We start from the raw sequence: 15,900 nt of genomic DNA on the forward strand, positions 1-15,900 counted from the left end.
GAGCGTAGAGACTTGAGCAAATATTTGTATACCATGTTCTTAGCAGTATTATTCACAAGAGCCAAAAAGGTAGAAGCAACTCAAATGTCTATTGATGAATAAATAGATAAATAAAATGTAGCAAATACATACAGTGGAACAGTATTCAGCCTTAAGAAGAAAGGAAGTTTTGATACATGCGACAATATGAATAAAACCTGAAGAAATTATGCTAAATGAAATAAGCCACTCACCAAAGGACAAATTTTGTATTATTCTGTTTACATGAGATGTCTAGTTAAATGGTGGTTTTCCAGGGGCTTGAGGGAGGGGGCAATGAGGAAGTCACTGGGTAGTGGTATGAGAAGTTTCAGTTCAGAAAGATATAAGAATTCTGAAGAGGGATAGTGGTGATGGTAGCAGAACAATGTAAATGTACTTAATGTCACATCTGCACACATAAAAATGGTTAAAAATGATAAATTTTATCTTATATATTTGTTACCACAATGAAATAAGTATATCTTTTTAAATGGCATTATTAAAACATAGAAAATGATAATAATTATTACTGTATCTATCTGTGGAATGATTAATAGAATGTTTGGATGCACTGTTATATGGCCAGACATCATGTAAAGACACTTTTTTTCTTATCTTGAAAAGCAGAGATTTGTCAACAAATGTTCATTAGTTGCACCCCCAAACCCAGCTCATCAGTGCCACCACCAGTGTCTGTTGTCCAGATGGCTCTCTGACATTTCACACATTATGCAATTCTCAAGTCATTTCAGAATGGATCTCAACTTGACTTCTTTGTCATAAGCACAGACTCACACCCTTTTTTCATTCTCACTCTTGCCTTAAATTTTTAATAAATTGTGATTGATTAACATTTAAATACAAATGCAAAAGCCTTGATCGACTTGCACTTACACTGATCAATGCTTCCAAGAAATGCAAACCTCTAGTCTCTTGAAGATGGAGCACAGTTTTGGAATTATAGATTTTCATAGTATGCCTAGCATTAGATTAGCACTTTTCTCATGATGTGTTTACATAGCACAGCGCAGAATTTCACTGATTGGCCTGTTCTTTTGCTCATTTCATGCCCAGCCTTTCCAATATAAAAATTATGTATTGTTTTTTTCTCCTCACCCAGTTTCTATGTTTTCTTTCTCACTTTCATCTTAGATGCTTGATTTAGAGCCCCATTTCTCATTCTCTGATAAAATCATATTGCTGACAAATTAAAATGTAGTCTTGTTGGGAGTGAACAGAGGCAATTTTAGTCACAAAGAGTGGTACAGTCAGCCCAAGAGAAATTGTCAGGAGCATGAGTTTCATAGGCCTAAAAACTGTTTAGCAATGTAATCTTTAGAAGACAACATATATAATTGTAGCAAGGTAATTTGGAGCTTATCTATACTTCAATCTCTCACCATTGTAGCTTCAACCCGTCAAACTGCCTGGCACACAGTAGGCCTTCAATTCCACTCCACAGCACCATCTTCTAAATCAGTAAATGACGAGGTGTTTAGCACCTAGAAATAAGGTGCTTAGTAGAAAGAAATGTAAATAAGCAAGAAGTTGATTACAATACTTTCTACTTCACTGAGACCTAGCCCTGAGGGGTTTGGAACAGTCCTAGGAAGAATTAACATCCACACTGGAAAACAATAGTAATGATAAGTGGAAGAGGGTAAAGAAAGTTTGAGCTTTGTCCTGGGGCAATGAGAAGCTATTACAAGTTTTTAAGCAGGAGAGAGCTGTGATCAGATTTGTATTTGGAAAGATCTGCAGATCAGATAAGAGATCAGACCAGGGAGAGAAAGGGAGAGAGAAATTTTTGAATCTAGGTGTTTTTTGAGTAAAGTTTTGGAGGATAAAATTTTGCCTATGGAGAATTCCTAAAAGTTCACTGTGTTCTGAATTTAATTGTGATCTATCTCTGACCATAAAGGACTTTAAACCCCAAATGACACCAAACTAGACTTGGCCTGCATCTAAAGTATTGAATCAATTCCTAGAGGGACTCTGCTTTCTAGCTCCTTCTGGGAATTCTTTCCTGTATGTTCCACAGATGCCTCAAACTCAACAGAACCCAAACCCAAAGCCTTTGTCTGTCCCCCTTCCCTCCTTGGCCACTGCTATGTGTCCTGTATTCTTTATTTTTAGTAAATGGCATTGCTTCTCTACCAGGCCTTAAAAGATAGGAAATTTTACTCTCATCGATTTCCCTTTTTCTTTACTATCTGCATGAATGCACCATACCATTTTACCTCCTAAAATCCTTACCTCTTCTCTGACCTCATTGATTATGCCATAGTCCAGGCCCCACCATCCTTCACTTTGACTATTATAATAACTGTTGCCAGGCTTCATTCTGTCCAGTCTCTCTACCTAAAATTCCCTGCTGTTTACTGTTGCTCCACTGAACTTTCTCATATGAAAATCTGCTCATGTTATTCCCCAGTTGAAAGCCCTGCAAAAATTGGAACAAATTAAAATCAAATTTCTTCATGTGGCTCTGTGTGGCTCTTGACTTCCTACCACCATCTCTTCTCACACCCAACTTTGGCATGCCAGCCCTAGTCACCGCTGCTGACTGACAATCTCTTAAGCAAAATGCAAACACCATTTTCAATGTCATTTTTCCTGTTACTGGGCAAAATTATCCGCTGTCTTGCTCTGTGTTCCAATAGCACTTGGTGTATGTTTGGCTCTAAAAATATTGCTTTGGATGGTAATTACTGATTTACACAACTTGCTTTCCTCTAAATCCCCAGTCTTAACTGGTTGCATTGGCTTTAGGGTGAGCTGTATGGGTTTCAAAACACAAATTGCATGCAAAATTCTATGGGCAAGTGTGGGTGTGCATATGCAGGCAGTTTTCATCAGCACTTAGCGGGGTCAATGAACCCCAAAAAGTTAAGTGCCCCTTCTGCCCTAGACTGTGAACATTTTTAAGACACCGAACATACTGTGCTCTTCTTTGTATAGCCAGCTTATTGAAGAGTCTGATCTCAGTAGGCCATATACATGAAACAGTTTTATTTTTCTCTAATCCTTACTTTGAACTAGATTCTGTCGAATATGCCTTTCCTGCTCTTTAATGACATCACAGACAGATCTTATAACTTTCTAGCCTCCTTCAGTTATTAAAAAGACCAGTTCACATGTTTGGCTCCTGATTCGAACAAATCAACTCTAAGAAGACACTTTGAAACAATCAGGGCATTTGAATATGGACTAGTATGAAAGAATTTCATGAAAGTAATGTTGATATTATTTGGTATATTAATGAAATTGTTGTTATATCTTTTTTACATGCTGAAGCATTAGAAATATGTGCTGATTTTCACATAAAAACTGCAAAATATTTGAAGTTCAGTTTATAATACATCAGAAAAACAGTGGGAGCAACAGATTAAGCAAGACTGACAAAACATTAATGATTATTGAAGTTGAGGAAAGAATACATGGGTGTTCTTAATAAAATTATTTCTATTTTGTGTATATTTAAATTTCTAATAAGAATTTTCTTCTAAACTCAGTTCAGTCAAATTAAAAACTCCACTCTCATTCATATTCAGTGGTATGCTGTTAAATGTTTAACAACTAGCTCTACAGAAAAAAAGAAAAAGAAAGTCCTAATTTGTAGCATTTGCCAATTTTTATGGCTTTAATACTACCATGGCCAATTTCAAGCTGCCAATTTAATGTCACTGAATGAAGGAGATGAGCAATAACCACTACTTTGCAGTATTTCTACAACTTACAGCAGATGTAAATAACCGCACAAAGTAAAATGCAGAAAAAATTAAGAAGTGATAACCTTTGAGTATGTATTGCCTTTAATATTATTTATATTGATGTATATGAATATAATTTATTTTATTTTTATTTTTGTAGAGACAGGGTCTCATTATGTTGCCCGGGCTGGTCTCAAACTCCTGTTATCAAAGCAAAACTCCTGCCTCAGGCTCTCAAAGTGCTGGGATTATAGGCATGAACTGCTGTACCCATCCTGTTTTTTAATAATGGCTGTTTAAAAACTGACTCACAAGATTCCTGAAAATTTAACAATATGCTCTCAGGAACTGGTACAAGCCAAATCAGAACATCCTTTCCTCTCTCAATCGCTGAATGCAGCAAAAGTTGAGGACCATTACTCTAATGTGAATTGTCACATCCTCCTTCTTACTCATTACTGTGAGCATATCCCACTCCTCTTAATCAGGCATAACCGGCCAGGAAAAAGGAGAAGAAAAAATTACCCTCTTTCCTTCTACCACTCTCCACTCATGCTTCTCTGAATCCTTGCTTCCACTCATGCTTCTCTGAATCCTTGCTTCAGGACTGCCCCTGGAATGACACATCCATGTATTTCCTATCATTTTAAACCCCATGTTTGCTTCAAAATAGTTATGCACATAACTCTACAGTATTTAATAAGTGCTTCCATCTCTCTTAAAAGAATCACTTGATTTTCCATGGATTATACTGTAAAGCCAGAGGGTGAGAGGAACTTTTTTATTCCATAAATATTGTTAGAGTACTGATGCCTTAAACTAATGAGTGAGCACCTTCTTGGCTTAAGCTTAACTACAATATATCCATCCATTATTTATAACCACTTAAAATGTTTTAAGTAGTCCAATCCATGGTGTTACTTACACTTACCTTTTCTGTATTCTAAATCATGTGGCTTCAGTTTAACAATGAGAAACACAGTCATGTGTTTTCATATCCCAATTGAGAAGACTAAATTTTGTCCAGTTTACATACATTTTAGATAGAAGGAACAATCACAGCAGAGTAATTCTAGCACATAATTTTATCATAACCAAAACAAAAAATATTGCTTAACAGTATATACTGTACTTCCTGTAATTTTTACTCAACCTAAACGCACAAATTTACATGGATTTTCAAGCTACAAATCAATTATGAGACTGCACCCCTAAGCCACTTGGTTTATGTAACAGATGACTCCTTTCTGTAAATAATAGGCTATACTGCCATAGTCACAGAATAATAATGCTGGAAGGAAATTAGACAGTATATTATCTAGCCTACCTCTTCATGCCCAGAGAATTTGAAAGTTGACACGTGTGCATGTGCACACACATACACACACGCACACACAATCACCCAGCTAGTTAATAACCAAAAAAATAACTAGGCTTGGCAAAATGGTTTATGCCTATAAGCCCAGCACTTTGAGAGGTTGAGGTGGCAGATTACATGAGGTGAGAAGTTTGAGACCAGCTTGATCAGCATGGTGAAACCTTTTCTCTACTAAAAATACAAAAATTAGCTGGGCATGGTCCCGCATGCCTGTAATCCCAGCTACTTGGGAGGCTGAGCCTCGAAAATCACTTGAATTCAGGAGGCAGAGGTTGCAGTGAGTCAAGATCATGCCACTGCACTCCAGTCTGGGTGATAAAGAAAGACTCCATCTCAAAAAATATATAATATTTATTGAGCACTTAAGCACTAGACCTATTTGTATAAATCTCATTTGATATTTAAAATTGTATTAAGTATTACAATACCTGTTTCGCAGATGAGGAAACCAAGATTCAGTATGTTTAAGAAATGTAGAGGCCAGGTGCGGTGGCTCACGCCTGTAATCCCAGCACTTTGGGAGGCCGAGACGGGTGGATCACGAGGTCAAGAGATCGAGACCATCCTGGTCAACATGGTGAAACCCCGTCTCTACTAAAAATACAAAATTTAGCTGGGCATGGTGGTGCACACCTGTAATCCCAGCTACTCAGGAGGCTGAGGCAGGAGAATGGCCTGAACCCAGGAGGCAGAGGTTGTGGTGAGCCGATATCGCACCATTGCACTCCAGCCTGGGTAACAAGAGCAAAACTCTGTCTCAAAAAAAAAAAAAAAGAAAAGAAAAGAAATATGGCCATCCACCTAGGAAGTCAGAAATCCTGGATACAAATAGAGTCTGTCTGATCCCAAAGCCTGTGGTCTCTAGCCAAAATCCCATACTCCTCCAAATCTGGGACTCTACCCTTCTCCACTGACCCTAATCATCTTTTCATAGCAACCCAGTCCCATCTCAAAGTCCATAAACTGCATTTTAAAATGCATTAGTGCAAATCCACAAGGAGAAAGAAATAAACCCTGATGCCTATAAAAATATGATACCAGTAAAATCTCATTCTTTTCTGTCTCCTAGGCTCTCTCTCATATACCAATGTGATATTGGAGACAAAAAAAGCAATGAGCTATTTTGATTCTAGGGTGTCTTGCCTGTAACTACTATCACATGACTAAAGGTATATTTACAATTATTTATGCAATATAGGGGTAGGGGAGGAGAAATATCTTTTCCTCATCTATCCTATGTTCATGGCTGAGGCTTCTATAACAAAAGACATTAGCAAAAGACAGATTAATATAAGCACACGGGTCAGGAACAGTAGCTCACGCCTGTAATCTCAGCACTTTAGGAGGCTGAGGAAGGTGGATCACCTGAGGTTGGGAGTTTGAGAACAGCCTGGCCAACATGGCAAAACCCCGTCTCTACTAAAAATACAAAATATTATCTGGCGGTGGTGTCTCACACTTGTAATCCTAGCTAGTTGGGTGGCTGAGGCAGCAGAATTGCCTGAAGCCGGGAGGCGGAGGTTGCAGTGAGCCAAGATCACACCACTGAACTTCAGCCTGGGCAACAAAGTGAGAGTCTATCTCAAAAAAAGAAAAATAAAAGCACACAAATTTATTTAATTTAAGTCTTACATGACATGGGAACCTGTGTAAGGAAATAAAGACACAAAGAAATGAGTAAACCTATGTGTTTTTTGTGCTAGGTTTGATGAAGAATAGACAATTGGGGAGAAATATTATTGGACAAAGGGAGTATAATCAATCTAATGGTGATAAACTGGGAGAAACTTAACATGGCCTATTTGTTCAGATTATTTCCTGTGTCTCCAGTTCCTTTCCACCAAGTATAGGGAGGGAACTGTTTACTTGAAGATTTTTGTTTTGCTTCAGGCTGAAGTCAGAAAATGCCTCCTATGTTTCATAACCTGCTTCAAAGGAGGACAGAAAGGAAGGCCAGAGTGACTTTCCTGCTTCTACTGCTATCTCAACTGTGGAAGTACCATATTTTAGAGTAGCGTATCCTGACTATCACAGGTCAGCATAATCTGTTAGCCTTTCCAGCCACCATGCTTTATCTCTCTGCTTTGCTGCTGAAGATCCAGCACCTATAACAGTGTCTGGACTATAGTAGGAGCTCAAGAAATATGTTGACTGCAGAACTACTTCAGGTGAGTGGGATTTTAAACAGAGCAAGCCATCTGATATGATTTGTCTGTGTCCCCACCCAAATCTCATCTTGAATTCCCACGTCTTGTGGGCGGGACTCTGTGGGAGGTAATTCAATCCTAAGGGCAAGTCTTTCTGTGCTATTCTCATGATAGTGAATAAGTCTCACAAGATTTGATGGTTTTAGAAAGAGAAGTTTCCTTGTACAACCTCTCTTTTTTTGTCTGCCTCCATGTGAGATATACCTTTCACCTTTGTGAGGCCGCCCAGCCACAGGGAACTGTAAGGCAATTAAACTTCTTTCTTTTGTAAATTGCCTACTCTCTGGTATGTCTTTTTCAGCAGTGTGAAAGCATACTAATACACTAAATAGGTATCAGTAGAGTGGGGCATGGCTGAAAAGACACCCAATAATGGGGAAGCGACTTTGGAACTGGGTAACAGAGGCTGAACCAGTTTGAGGGCTCAGAAAAAGACAGGAAAATGTGGGGAAATTAGGAACTCCCTGGAGACTTGTTTAATGGCTTTGACCAAAATGCTGATAATGATATGGACAACGAAATCCAGGCTGAGGTGGTCTTAGATGGAGACGAGGAACTTATTGGGAACTGGAGCAAAGGTGACTCTTGCTAAATTTTAGCAAAAAGGCTGGTGGCATTTTGCCTCTGCCCTGGAGATTTGTAGAACTTTGAACTTGAGAGTCATGATTTAGGGCATCTGGCAGAAGAAATTTCTAAGCAAAGCATTCAAGAAGTGACTTGAATGCTGTTAAAGGCATTCAGTTTTAAAAGGGAAACAGTATAAAAGTTTGGACAATTTGCAGCTTGACAATGCAATAGAAAGGAAAATCCCATTTTTCTGAGGAGAAATTCAAGCCAGCTGCAGAAATTTGCATAAGTAATGAGGAGCCAAATATTAATCACCAACACAATGGGAATAATGTCTCCAGGCATGTCAGAGACCTTTGTGGCAGTCCCTCCCATCACATCTCCTCTAAAGATAGAGGAGAAAAAAATGGTTTCGTGGGTCGGGTCCAGGATCCCACTGCTGTGTGCAGTCTAGGGACTTAGCGCCCTGTGTCCCAGCCACTTCCAAAAGAGGCCAAGGTACAGCTTGGGCTGTTGTTTTAGAGGGTGGAAGCCACAAGCCGTGGCAGCTACCACATGGTGTTGAGCCTGTGGATGCACAGAAGTCATGAACTGAGGTTTAGGAACCTCCGCCAAGATTTCAGAGGATGTATAGAGACACCGGGATCCCCAAGCAAAAGTTTGTTGCAGGGGTGGGGCCCTTATGGAGAACCTCTGCTAGGGCAGTGTAGAAGGAAAATGTGGGGTCGGAGTCCCCACCAGAGTCCCTACTGGAGCACCACCTAGTGGAGCTGTGAGAAGAGGGGCACCATCCTCCAGACCTCAGAATGGTAGATCTACTGACTGCTTGAACCATGCACCTAAAAAAGCCACAGACATTCAATGCCAGCCCATGAAGGTAGCCAGGAGGGGAGCTTTACCTTGCAAAGCCATAGGGGCAGAGCTACCCAAGACAATGAGAACCTACCTCCTGCGTCAGCATGACCTGGATGTGAGACATGGAGTCAAAGATCATTTTGGAACTTAAGATTTGACTGCCCCATTGCATTCTGAACTTGCATGCAGCCTGTAGACTCTTTATTTTGGCCAATTTCTCCCACTTAGAATGGCTGTATTTACCTAACACCTGTACCCCTATTGTATCCAGGAAGTAACTAACTTTCTTTTGATTTTACAGACTCATAGGCAGAAGGAACTTGCTTTGTCTCAGATGAGACTTTGGACTATGGACTTGTGAGTTAATGCTGAAATGAGTTAAGACTTTAGGAGACTATCAGGAAGGCAAGATTTGTTTTGAAACATGAGGACATGAGATTTGGGAGGGGCCAGGCCACAATGATATAGTTTGGCTGTATCCCCATCCAAATCTTAACTTGAATTCCCACATGTTGTGGGAGGAACCTGGTGGAAGGTAATTGAATCATCAGAGCAAGTCTTTTCCATGCTGTTCTTGTGACCATGAATAAGTCTCATAAGAGCTAATGGTTTTATAAACAGGAGTTTCCTTGCACAAGCTATCTTCTCTTGTCTGCTACCATGTGAGATGTGCCTTTCACTTTTTTCCATGATTGTGAAGCCTCCCCAGCCACATGGAACTGTAAGTCCATTAAACCTCTTCGTTTTGTAAATTGCCCAGTCTTGGGTATGTCTTTACCAACAGTATGAAAACACAGTGCAAGATCCACAACTCCTCTTTTGTTCCCCCTTGTACTGATTTTAAAAAGAGAAAAAGAAACAGTCCTTCACAAAAGAGAGAGCGGACATAACACTAAACAGATGCACTGCATTACAGAAGTGAAGGCTCAGAGTTCTAACTGAAAAACACACCAAAGTAAAAATGACTTTCCTTCTTACAATTGTTTACTTTGTGAGAGGACACTTAGGCTGAGCCTCTTTAAAATATTACTGAAGAATGTAACTAGGCTTCTATGAGATAGACATTCATTTATTGAGAATTCCCCAGAGGCTTCTAAACAAGCATGTGCAGCACGTTTTATTTTTTTCACTATTTTTGATGGAGGTTTTCAAAATGTGTGCCTTTTCCTCAGCAGTTTTTTAATTAGCATATCTGTTACATTTGAGTAGGACAATTGCAACAGCTGTTTGTTATGGCTGCTTCATTGACATGAAAGATCTCAGAGACACTGTGCTTAAGAGAGAACCTGTACAGCCTCTAGGAAAATAAATGACCCAGAGTGAATGCCAGGTTGTGGGTTGTGGGCAATTCTACCACAGAAGGTGGTGATGTGAATCAAGAAAAACATACCTAGGAAAATAATCTGGAGACTATGAAATGACTCAAAAAGGGAGAAACTGTTATTGAGGTAGTTGTTGATAATGGTGTCAAATTAATGCATTTCCTATCATCATTTTTATCTTTAAAATAAGAAAAAATAATCACAGACTAAAATGAAATCTTGGACAAATGGTCCAAGGAAAGGGATACTAGGCTCATCTCCAAGTTGGTACATGAAACTCTGCACAGAGCAGCAGGCAGGTGTTTACCTTTACAGGATGGCTATGATGTTACTAACAAACTGATAATCACAGTGCAATTTGTTTCTTCCTGTTTCAATAATACCTCACTTACCAGGCGCATAATATCACCTAATTTTCACCTACTAAAACAATGTTGGTATGCACAGGGATAAGAAGAGTAGCCAAAGTCCAAAGTCACTAAATCCTGTGAGCTAAGGCACTCATTTATCTACCTACTTGTAGATGGTTAATACTAAGTGTCAAATTGATTGTATTGAAAAACACAAAGTATTGATCTTGGGTGTGTCTGTGAGGGTGTTGCCAAAGGAGATTAACATTTGAATCAGTGGACTGGGAAAGGCAGACCCACCCTTAACTGGATGGGTACCATCTAATCAGCTGCCAGTGAATATAAAGCAGACAGAAAAATATGAAAAGGTGAGACTGGCCTAGCCTCCCAGCCTGCATCTTTCTCCCATGCTGGATGCTTCCTGCCCTGGAATGTTGGACTCTAACTTCAGTTTTGAGACCTGGATTGACTTTCTTTGCTTCTCAAGCTTGCAGACAACCTATTATGTGACTTGATGATCATGTAAGTTAATACTTTAACTTCCCTTTATATACATATATGTATATATAAACTCCCCTTTATATACATATATATATATATATAAACTCCCCTCTCTCTATATATCCTACTTTATATATATATAAACTCTTCTCTCTCCATATATATACTATTATATACATATATAAACTCCTCTTTATATATATAACAGGATATATATGCATATATCTTATTAGTTCTCCCAGGGGAGATATATATGTCCTATATCTATCTATATAGATAGATCTATATCTATATCTCCCTATATATATCCTATTAGTTCTGTCCCTCTAGGGAACCCTGACCAATACATTACCAAATCAGAACTTAATCACTCTCACTTTATGTACACTTCCAACAGCTTGTCTTTATGATTTCCAAGACCACAGCAGACTATAGGCCACACAATTTTATTAAGGAGAAGACCTCCTTAAATTAATGTACTGTACATTGATAGTATAAAAGTGAAAAAAGTTATGTATGGAATGCCTGCAATATGAAAGGCAATTAAGAGTGAATACAAAGACAAGAATCATAGCAGTACAGGAAGAATTATGTAGAAGCAAGCAGCCTTGTATGCCCTGATGACTCTTGAGTGCATCATTGCTTTATAGAATAATCATAATGTGCATAATGATGACCTTGAATCATCAAAAAAAGGTTAGATAATGTTTGGCTGTCTCTAATTATGAAGGCAGCAAAGTGTGCAATCAATTTTAGAAGTACTTCCTTATTTCTAAGTGCCTAAAATCTTAAATAAATTTTAAGCAAACCATTTGTTATCTAAAATCACTTCTTTTAGTTCTGAATCACTGAAACTTATACAAGTTCTACATCTTATTCTTCAATCTCCCTTTCTCCACTTATATAAAGCCATGAGGGTGGGGTCTGCACGATTAGATTACTGCCCTGTAATAAGAGACCAGAGATCTTCCTTCCCTCTCCCAGCCCACCATCTGAGAATCTAGCAAGATGGTTGTCATCTGCAAGCCATGAAAAGAACCCTCACCGGAACCCAACAATGCTGACAATCTGATCTTGGACTTCTAAGCTTGCTTCCAGAGCCATGTGAAATAAGGTACTGTTGTTTAAACCACCCAGTATAACATTCTGTTATGGAAGCCTGAGTAGACTAAGACACAGACATTCCCCAGTACCACCCCCAGCAACTACTGTTCCTCATTTGCTATCATTCCCTTAGGAAAGAGTTTCAAGTTTTTACCTTTCTACCTTTAGGAGAGCATGAGAAGGAAACCATCTCCCCTGGGAGGGAGAAGGACAGATGAATGAATGATGAAGCTGGTCATTCCCTATTTATTTTATTTTCATCAACTCCTTGTGCCAGCAGTCTTTTGCTCTGTGCCATTTTCTCTGCAGACACTAACACTAGCAGTCTGAGCCTATGCGGTAAAGAGGTTGGTAATAATTATTTCTAAATACCTTAAGAAAGAGGAAAGAACAAAACTTGAATCAAAGACATAGACATATACTAGTATTGTTCATATTAAGACAAATTTCCACCAAGGATATCAGTTTTTTCAAATATGATCAGATAATCCTAAAAAGGGCTTCTTACTCCTAGAAGGAAAAAGAAAAATAAACTCAGCATTAGGAGAGCACAATGAAAAGAAACCCAAAGTTCAACCTAATACATGAGTTGGCCTAGAATTCAGTCATAGAGCACTCAGAGGGAGGCTTTAAGGGCCACAAGAGAATGACTGTGTTCAAGTCAAAGCTTAGTATTAAGGGTCCCCATTTTGATTGGATCTCATTGGGGTCCAAGACTGTTGAATGCTGGCTCTAAAAAATATACAAAATACTACCAAAACAATCTGTTGATAAGAAAACTCACTGTGATAAGGGAGGACACTGTCTCTTGACAGGCTTAGTAGCATCTCAGAAGGTAAAGGAAAAAGTTGGGATATCTATTGAAATTTTAAAGTCTGGTTTAAAATGGATCTTTCAATTAGAGGACTTGGTTAGAATTGAGAGAGAGGCCTCATATGATCACTTAGGATTGGTAACCTCAGCAAAACAGGTATTTTGAAGTGAGTAGTTCTGAGGGTCTTGGGGTACAAACTGTCTTTAACACTTTCCATTATAGACTTGACACATGATATAATTTGGATGCTTGCCCCCTCCAAATCTCACATTGAAATTAATCCCCAATATTGGAGATGGGGCCTGGTGGGGACTGTTTGTGTCATAGGGTCAGATCCCACAGGAATGGCTTGGTGTGGTCCTCATGATAGTAAGTTTTTGCAAGATCTAGTTGTTTAAAGAAGTGTGGCATTTTCTCTTCTTCCTTTCATTCGCCAGTGACACCTGCTCCCCCCTTCACCTTCTGCTATAATTGTAAGCTTCCTGAGGCACTCCCTGGAAGCAGATGCTTGTGCAGCCATGCTTGTACAGACTGCAGAACCGTGAGCCAATTATTTTCTTTGTAAATTACCCAGCCTCAAGTATTTCTTTATAGCAACGCAAAAACAACCTAATACAGTGAGTATTCCAGAAAGTTTCAAATATGAACAATAAAGTTATTTGTAACTTTTATCTTCTAAGGCAAGAGCATCCTGGAATGGTAATGTTATATTGATGTCAGCAGTGAATAGTTGTATTAGTTCATTTTCACGCTGCTATAAAGAACTACCTGAGACTGGGTAATTTAGAAGAAAAGAGGTTTAATCAACTCACAGTTCCACAGGCTTAACAGGAAGCATGGCCTGGAGGTCTCGGGAAACTTATAATCTCATGACAGAAGGTGAAGAGTTAACAAGCACATCTTACTATGGTGGAGTATGAGAACGAAAGAGAGAACGAGGGAAGGAAGTGCCACACTTTAAAACCACCAGATCTTGGGAGAACTCACTTACTATCATGATAACAGCAAGAGGAAAATCCACCCCCATCATTCCATTTCCTCCCCCTCCTCTGACCTGTGGGTATTGCAATTCAATTCGAGATGGAATTTGGGTGGGGACACAGAATCAAACCATATCAGTAGTAAAATAGGCATAAGCCATGTAGATTGTTTTCATTCTCCTTCTACAATGTCCTTGATTGTATTCAGTTATATACAAATCTATCCTCTTCACCCTTCACCTTCCCCAATAATGAGTAAACTCTTTCAGAGCAGAGCTTATATCTGCTCCTGATATATTGCTTGTTGTCTTTTCTGTCCCATGCATTGTTTTAGCTTCAAAGTCACCATCATCTCTAAGATATATATATTCTATAAGTCTCTGTTATAATTTTCAACCCTTCTATAGGTAAAAAGCTGCTAAACCAGGTAATGAGGAATACCAGTTGTGGGTTTTTCTAAATGAAAAATTAAGAAAACAAATCATTTTAGAGTTCCAAAGTATTTTCAATGTAATTCATTCTGAGCATGTATGTTTTGAGCTAATTTTAACATGGATTGATTGTTAAGCCTTTTCAATGGTTTGCAAAACGGTGCTAAGATAATGTAGCTTGGGTATGTAAACATGTACTGTACTTTTTCCACAATATTAAGTGTTTGAAAATCACAGTTGTAAAAATTCCATTTCAATGTGTCTTTTTTTATTTACCAGTTTGTCATCAAAAAAACACTGTTAAGTTTCCTAAGGAGAGAAGAGTTCCTCAGCGCTTGGAAAGTCTCAGAAAGAAAGGTTTTTAATTATCACTGGTATTATTTCATCTATGTTAGTCACCAGTGCCACCATTGATAAGCTTCCCTACGCATCTGCTTTTATGTCTCATAAAATACTTTTCTCTTTTAGAAATCTTGTTGCTCTTCTTTTAGTCACTTTCCTTGTATTTTATGTGTCATTTGACTAAATACTATAAGGAAAGAAATTTGAGGTAAATTATAACTTTAAAAATAGGTGTCTTAGAGACATTACTTGAAGCTACAATAAGAAAGCTCTATGAAAACAGCGATAACACAACAGTGGTCAGACTTTTGACTGCTATTTACCACACCCAGCATTGTACCAGGCATGCTGGGCATTTTTTCAATTATTTCCAAAGCCTGTTTCACATTCCAGATTCAAAAACGAGACCTCTGGGTGACTGTGCAGATGAGAATGTGAATGTTTCTACTTCACATTATCACTCAGTGGCCCCTCATTTCCTTAGGTAATCTGTTTGGGTCTCTTTTGGGGGGAGTTTCAAGCACAGTGGTAAACCAAATGACAAACTATACTCTCCACAGCTGTCAGGTGATGGATTCTAGTGTCTCTGGAAGGCAGAAGAATAGTGTTATATGAAAACATGTGAATCCAAATTGACCAAAACATGCCCCTGGCTCTTAACATTTTCTTCTGTTTTCACATCATGATCTGCATCTTTTTAAGTGTTCCAGAGAAAAGTTGCTAAGAAATGCAACTGCAAGAGATATGAGACATAAGGTGAACAGTGCCTTTTATCCTGCTATTAAAATCTTGAAAGATTTAACTATAGTTAGGCAGGTAAAGGCCTACAACTGTATTTCCCAAAATGTGGTGGATACTAGTCAATACATGTGTAAAAAGGGTAACTTCTTTACATACATTTGAGAAAGCTGGATTAAACAAACTTAAATAGATTTCTTGACTGAAGGATTTCTAGACCCTTTACTAAGTTCTGAGAGTAATACAGTATACAATGTTTCCCCAGTTAATGTTTAAAACAGAATAGTTTTTCACAGAGTATTTATCAGGATGAATATTCAAGGAAAAGTCATTGGAAAATTCAAGGCTGTAGAATTAATATCAATTAACAAATTATTCCAGTCAGCTCTCTTGCATCTCTTGTCAAAAGCAGATACAACTGATCTTTTCTTACTGATAATTCCCACCAAAGACATGGGACTAAATCCAAATGTATACAATGAGCTATATACCTGTTCCTCACCATTTGCTAGCCAAGGGAAAAAAATATTATGCATGCTAGATGGCCCAGAACACACGCTTATCCCTAATATCACCA

The sequence above is a fragment of the Saimiri boliviensis genome, chromosome 8, assembly GCF_048565385.1.
Source record: "Saimiri boliviensis isolate mSaiBol1 chromosome 8, mSaiBol1.pri, whole genome shotgun sequence".
Classification (NCBI taxonomy): Eukaryota; Metazoa; Chordata; class Mammalia; order Primates; family Cebidae; genus Saimiri; species Saimiri boliviensis.